Genomic DNA, 7,019 nt, shown 5'->3' on the forward strand with positions numbered 1-7,019 from the left:
TAGTCAGTATCATAGTCAGTATCATAGTCAGTATCATAGTCAGTATCATGGTCAGTATCATGTCACTATCATGGTCAGTATCATGGCCAGTATCATGTCACTATCATGTCACTATCAGGTCACTATCATGTCACTATCACGGTCAGTATCATGTCAGTATCATGTCAGTATCATGGTCAGTATCATGTCAGTATCATGTCAGTATCATGGTCAGTATCATGTCAGTATCATGGTCAGTATCATGTCAGTATCATGGTCAGTATCATGTCAGTATCATGGTCAGTATCATGTCACAGGGCTGTGACAGGCCCTGACATCCCTGTGACATGGTTGGTAACATGGTAACATGACAGGGCCATGACAGCCCTGTCATTCAGTAGCCTCGCGTGGCCAGACAATATCACACGACACACTGCGTGGATATTAGTCTGGTCCCTATCAACGATAGATTTTTTTCCAAGGGGCGGTTACAAAAAGATCCAAACGGACTCTATTGGTTAGACCTAAACCAATCAGAGCAGTGCTTCCTTGTTCACGAACTAATCAGAGCAGTGCTTCCTTGTACGTCATTGCTCCAAATAAGGTGATAAGCCCGCCCACATTTGGATACTGGGCCCTGGTTGGCTCCACACCACTGCGGAGGGAGAGAAATGGAATCTCTATGGAGGGGGGCCAGACCTAATCTGCCGAGGGCTAAAGTGCGATGCGATTTTGCAAAGGCAGATTCGGCTGGAACCAGGCTAGTCATTCAGTGCTGTGAGAGGGGCCTGATGTGACAGGGCCTGACATCCATACAATTCTACTTATAATCGTAACAGGCTCTTTTTACTCTCTCTCCCTGGGAAGTACACTAATAATAATTACATAATAATCACGTACCAGCAGTCCAGTTTAATGTAAAATGTACATTCTGAGAACAGAATACACACTGGGCCCTATTTTTGCTGGTGCCTTACCCATTATCCCTAAACTTCTTTGCCATTTTTTACTATTTTTAAAAACATTTTCAAATAGTTCAAATGGACAATCTACAAGCTCACAATGTGTTGATGTAGATCGGCTAGTTGAACTATTTATGGCCCCATGGTGTACTGTAAAGTGACATCAGCCTATTTTATTCAACACTATTGTTGAATACATGGCATGTTATACAATTATTATTATCCATTATGTTGATCTGCAAATGCACACGTTCATTGCCACTTCATGTCTCTACATATTGGCAGTTCAACAAATTGTTCAACAAATTTCAGGATGATAAAGACAGTTGGCAGCCTTCATTATGAGTTTGCTGCCAATGGGAGCATCTGCTTCTTGTCACGTCTTTACACAGTGAGTGACTTTGAGCAGCAGGCCATTCCAGGTCACCTCCTCTGGAATGAGTTGTCAGTCAGTATGATGAACTCTACAGTGTATGTAGACTGATAAGTTCAAGCTCCCGGACCAGTAAATTGATGAAGGGAGCCAAGATAACATTGTTGTCTGGGGGGTGGAAAATCTCCATATTTCATCTCTATCTAACAGGTTTAGGAAAGATAAATGACAGTACTACAATTAGCATTTGCAATGGAAACAAGTAGGAAACATAAAACTGACCATGTGATGAATTTGACATCTGAGGTAGCAATCAATTTACAGGTCAACAAAATGCTTGCTATTTTATAATAACGTGTACGTGTGTGTGTGTGTGTGTGTGTGTGTGTGTGTGTGTGTGTGTGTGTGTGTGTGTGTGTGTGTGTGTGTGTGTGTGTGTGTGTGTGTGTGTGTGTGTGTGTGTGTGTGTGTGTGTGTGTGTGTGTGTGTGTGTGTGTGTGTGTGTGTGTGTGTGTGTGTGTGTGTGGATGCCTTCAACAATCTTCAAAGCCGACTTAAGGCGTATGGCTACTTGAAGCTATTCTTTCATGTGTGCCACAAAGATCGAGCACAGCCCGTTTGATAGAAAGATAGAAGAATATCTGCTGGCCATAAATCCAGTATATTGTGATATTTATGGAAGCACAGAAAGCTCCATCATCCCTGCGTTGCTTGGAATGTGACTAGGACATTTAAACAAGGTGTTGAGCAGCAAAGTAACTAAGTAAATTTACTCAAGTACTGTACTGTGAAAAAAATATATATATGAGTACTTCTTCCATCACTGGTGTTGAGCAGACATAACGCAGGGAGTGTGCAGGCTGAACATTCTTTCTGCAGGGGAGATCAAGGTAAAAATGAGTTCACGCCCCTTGTCTCTCTCACTGTGCTGCTAAAGTGCTCATGGAAAAACATCTAGTTTATCTCTGTAAAAGTACTGGCCTCTGTGGAGATAATGTTGCGCAGACGGAAGGAGGTCAGCCTACGCAAGATTACTGCAGAGATAATGTCGCTGTGAAACGAGCATATCGGCAAAGAGCATAATTCACTATACTTACTTAAAATGTACCTGCCGTCATTTGTCTATTTGTCCCGGACTGCGTTCCAGAGTCCTCAAGTAGGGCCATTTTACAACATCACCTGTCACCCTGACATCCTTCGCATACTTTCTCCATCACTGCTTCTGGTGGCCCTCCATGGAAGAAGACACCAATTCCATTGTCTCTCCTCCATCCCTCCCTGTTCCTGGTGGCCCTGGGTCCCATATCTCCCCTGGATGCTGTCCCCTACTCCTCTGAACTTTGACATTTGTGAGGCTGATAACCTGCAGGCAAAACATTCTCTCATTACGTTCCGTACAAAATGTTTGCACAAATTCTCACATGTTTCTTTCCCTCTTTTTAAATGAAAATCGATCTACAAGTTCACAATGCATTGAGTCACAACGCGTTGTGAGCTTGGAGATCACCTATTTTTGCCATTCATGATACAACGAAGTATATACAGCTTAGAAATTGACATTCCAAAGTTTCAGAGACCCTGCCACTGGCACTTCAATGAAACATCATAGTGAATTGTCCAAGCGCTGCCACGGACAAAGGGAGGGATTTGCCAAGTGTGGAATGGTGCCAGGTGCGAAAGCCTCTTTTCACACTAGGCAAATCAGGCACAACAAAGGGGGGAAAAAGGCTTTTCAGGAAAAGGGAAGAGAAGTGTGAAGAGGTCAGATGTGGTTAACATGGTCAACTGTGACCTGTTCTTTGGTCTCCTTTTTAATAGATTGCAAGTAAAAATCACCCAAATGGCCATTATGAATATTTGACATTGTACATGTCTCAGGAGGAACTTTACAGTGTGGTACGAGGAAAGCTTTCAAAAAGCTTTTTACAGAGAATGGCTGTAGGTAAGCAGGATAAAGGCTTTCTCTTTCTGCCAGCCCCTTTGGCAGGCAGAAAGAGAAACATGGCTGGCAGATAAATCTGACAAACAGGTAGCTACAGATATTACAAGGACTACTCAACTGCAGTGATTTAACATGTAGAATACTAACTCTACGGACAAGCAACGAGGGCAAGGGTCAAAATACACGAGGGAATTTAACGCCAATACATCTACTCTCACGACAGTTGACATTGAAGTTTGAATTAGCTGCATCTGTTTGATCTATTACCCGTTTTAAACAAGTTAGACAAGTTCATATTTCACATACACTGTGGGAGTCTGAGAGTCATTCATATTTTTGAACCACGAGTGTTGAAAATCAACATTTGTTTTTGTATGAAAGACAGATACACAGGTTGTAATGCAACTCTTCACAGAGTCTGGTGCTTGTTGTTATCCCTGCTAAAGCAAACCGAGAGTCAATTTGTAGTTGAGGTTTTTGTTTATGTTGCTGCTGTTGTTTGATTTTATGGCCCCTGCTGTTGCTGTTGCGACGGTTATTATTTTCATATTTTAAAGGAACATCACATTCACTGTCGTGTAATAAAAACCTGTCCCATGGTTCATAGTGTTTACAGTATCATCATCAGCAGTCTATCCTGCACTTTCATAAATGTGCACCAGTTTGCATGCTCAAATGACAAACTCTCGAAGAAGATAATTACTCTCAATTTGCATTTGCTGTATTCACACTGTCTCCAACAGCATTGGTAAAGGGTCGGTAAGTTAATGTCCTTGTAGGTGTGCTGGCTGGAATTTGCAGTGAATCATCATCACAGCCACTGCAATATCCTCATCGATTTCGATTTCACTGTCTGGTGATATTATAATAATAAACAAACAGAACGATTATTTCCAGTAAGTCCAATTGTCAACAAACCCACTAAGGTTATTAAGGTTATGTCTTTATGCGAAACAGTGGGAATCTTGAGAACTGTCCACAAACCCCTGCATTACTGCAGGGGTCTGCAGGGGTTTGTGGACTGCAGGGGCCCCCCATAAGAAAGATTTGTATTTCATATATTTTTTTTAAAGTGCACGGAACAAGACACTTAGAATAGTTCACCCAAAAAACACTCATTTTCTATCAATTACCCACTCCATGAAGCCTTGAATTCATGGAGATTTTTTTGTTTTTGACACATTCCTGATCCTGAGCACAGACTCAGACATATTGGTTGGCGCATATAATAGGCTATCGCATTGTAGATTAGTAGGCGATAATTCCAATATTCACTATATACTCCTCATGTTTAAGCCTAACTGAATTATATATTTATGGACTTGTATATCAATTGTATATATTTTTGGACGACTTGTGCATTTAATTTGTCGGCAATACTTTGCCACGCTTTCTCCCTTGATCCATTTATTGCAGCCGTGTTTCCTTTCTTGCTTATTATACATTTTACTTCCTCGTATGATTCCGGGGAGACATCAAATTTCTCTTTTGGGTCTTGAGTCAAGACAGAGGATCCCGGGGAGACATCAAATTTCTCTTTTGGGTCTTGAGTCCCAAGACTCAAGACACAAAAGAGAAATTTGATGTCTCCCCGGGATCCTCGGTCTTGACTCATGACTCTTTTGGGTCTTGAGTCTTGGGACTCAAGACTCAAGGCCCTAAATGTAATTCCTGGGAACGCCTCTGTTCCATGTATAATAAGCTGCTGCAGTGCTGCTGTTCAGCCCACAGAGAAGAGTGCCGCTCTGGTTTTGGGCTCCATGATTGGTCAAGTTCAAGGATTCTGCTTTCATGGTCTTTTATAGGAATACGTGAAGCCTGGCTTTACCATCCTGGCTCGACACAGCCTGGCTTGACAAGGTCTAGCTCGACAAAGTCGGAACGGAATAAACCAGGCTGTACGGACCAGACTTTGTCAAACCTGGATTTGACTTAAATCCAGGCTTATTTAATTCTCCTTTTGTGTAATAGGCCCCCGGGTTCCAATCCCAGAAATACGCAAATGGCTTCATACTGTAGTTTAACGGGAGTAACTGGCGTGGGAATAAGTGTGTGTAGAAGAACCCAACCGATGCCAGATCTTTGGGTCCGATGCCAATCCAGAGTTTGGAGTGTCCTAGACCACCGACTACCGTCGCTTTGGCTGATATTTTGTACTAAAGTGCCAAAACTTGAAATCATAAAAAAAAAGAAAAAGATTTGATTAACATTAGAGAACATGCAATGTATAAGGAACCAAATAAATACAAATAAACACCCAAAAAAATCTTTAAGATAGATTTAAATTTAAATTAAGTACAGTTACAATATATATTAAACTTCAATATATGAAAAGAAACAAGCAAACAATGAACAAGCAAAGGAGTAAATATAAACTGAACTTTATTTTATTTAACCACTTAAACCCTATTCAAACTTCAAAAATAACAGATCTACAAGCTCTCAACGCATTGCAATGTGGCATAGATCTGCTATTTTTGAAAGGTTCTGAAATCTTAAAAATGTTCACCTATAATGAAACGCCCAAAATAGTAACACCGAATTGAAAGTGGTTAAATCCAGACACATCAGCCTATAATTATTATTATAATGATGTTGTAAAAAAAAGTCAAATAATGGCTGACATATCAGCCATTATATCGCCAATATATTGTTCAGGCTCAAGTGACCATGAGGCAATACTAATGGAAATGACTATACAGTCTGACCACCATGCATTACCCTTTAGCTAATCTCTCAAAACAGATGATCTGGTTTCCAGATTGTTCTTTAGCCAAATCTATGTATTAATCTGTGCTCTCAATTTTCCAGTCATCACGTAATGAACTAGATTCATATTGTATATCGCATGAACTTTGAGTGAATGCAAACCATTGCAATATGCATTTGGCAAGGCACCAAATATTTATTTCAGTTTTTACAGAGATTGTAAACATTACACAGGTTTGAAAACGGCTCTGAATTCTTTGCTAGTAATAACCATGAGCTAAAAAGATGGAGATTGTTGACAGATCTTGATAAAAAAAAAAGAAATCAAATCTGAGTCACAGGAAGACACTTTGGAGAGATTAGACTGGTGGATTCAACATGACTTGAACCAGAAACATGGGCACTTGGTACTGTGCAGCAGTGGTTCTCAACCTTTTCAGGCTGTGACCCCCCCAAAATAATCATATTTGAACTGGGGACCCCCCAAAATAATCATATTTGAACTGGGGACCCCCCAAAATAACCATATTTGAACTGGGGACCCCCCACCCTGACAAGCACTTTGAATGTAGGAGTTGAGGCATTCAATTTAATTTGACTCGGTTCCACAGATAAGAATTTAGAAAATAGCAGATCTACGAGCTCACCACGCGAGGCGTTGTGAGCTTGGTTGGATCTACTATTTCCCCCAAAATTGCCTCTTATATTATTTGGCCGATGTTTGACCAGTTTTTATAGTATAGTTAGTTGATTACTTTTGATGCAGTAATGGTCTTTTTGTTTCTCTTCTTTTTTTGGTATCAAAAAGGTCTTAAAAGTCCTTCAATTGTCACTTTACTGTCATCTGGGGACCCCCAAAAATCACGTGGGGATCTCCCTGGGGGTCCCCACCCACAGGTTGAGAACCACTGCTGCACAGTACCACTGATTCTACTATGAAATAATTACGCCAAATGTATGATTATAGAGAAGACAGCCACAAAAAAAAGGTATTGGAAGAGTAAACAGATTTATGATTTATACTTAGTTGCACGGCGGTGTCGCTGTCGCGCAC

The 7,019-nt window shown here is 40.8% G+C and overlaps 1 protein-coding gene across 1 annotated transcript in view; it reads right to left on the reverse strand.

Moving 5' to 3' along the window:
* Nucleotides 1–6,137: 6,137 nt before the first annotated feature.
* The window catches only part of LOC308094423 (collagen alpha-1(XI) chain-like), a 131,312-nt gene continuing 130,430 nt past the window's right edge, over nucleotides 6,138–7,019 (reverse strand). Inside the window, exon 67 of the mRNA XM_080441068.1 lies at nucleotides 6,138–7,019. This exon is cut by the window's right edge and continues 1,643 nt beyond it. The gene's annotated coding sequence lies outside the window, so the exon portion shown is untranslated.

The sequence above is a fragment of the Gymnoscopelus braueri genome (assembly GCF_963280865.1).
Source record: "Gymnoscopelus braueri genome assembly, chromosome: 10".
Lineage (NCBI taxonomy): Eukaryota > Metazoa > Chordata > Actinopteri > Myctophiformes > Myctophidae > Gymnoscopelus > Gymnoscopelus braueri.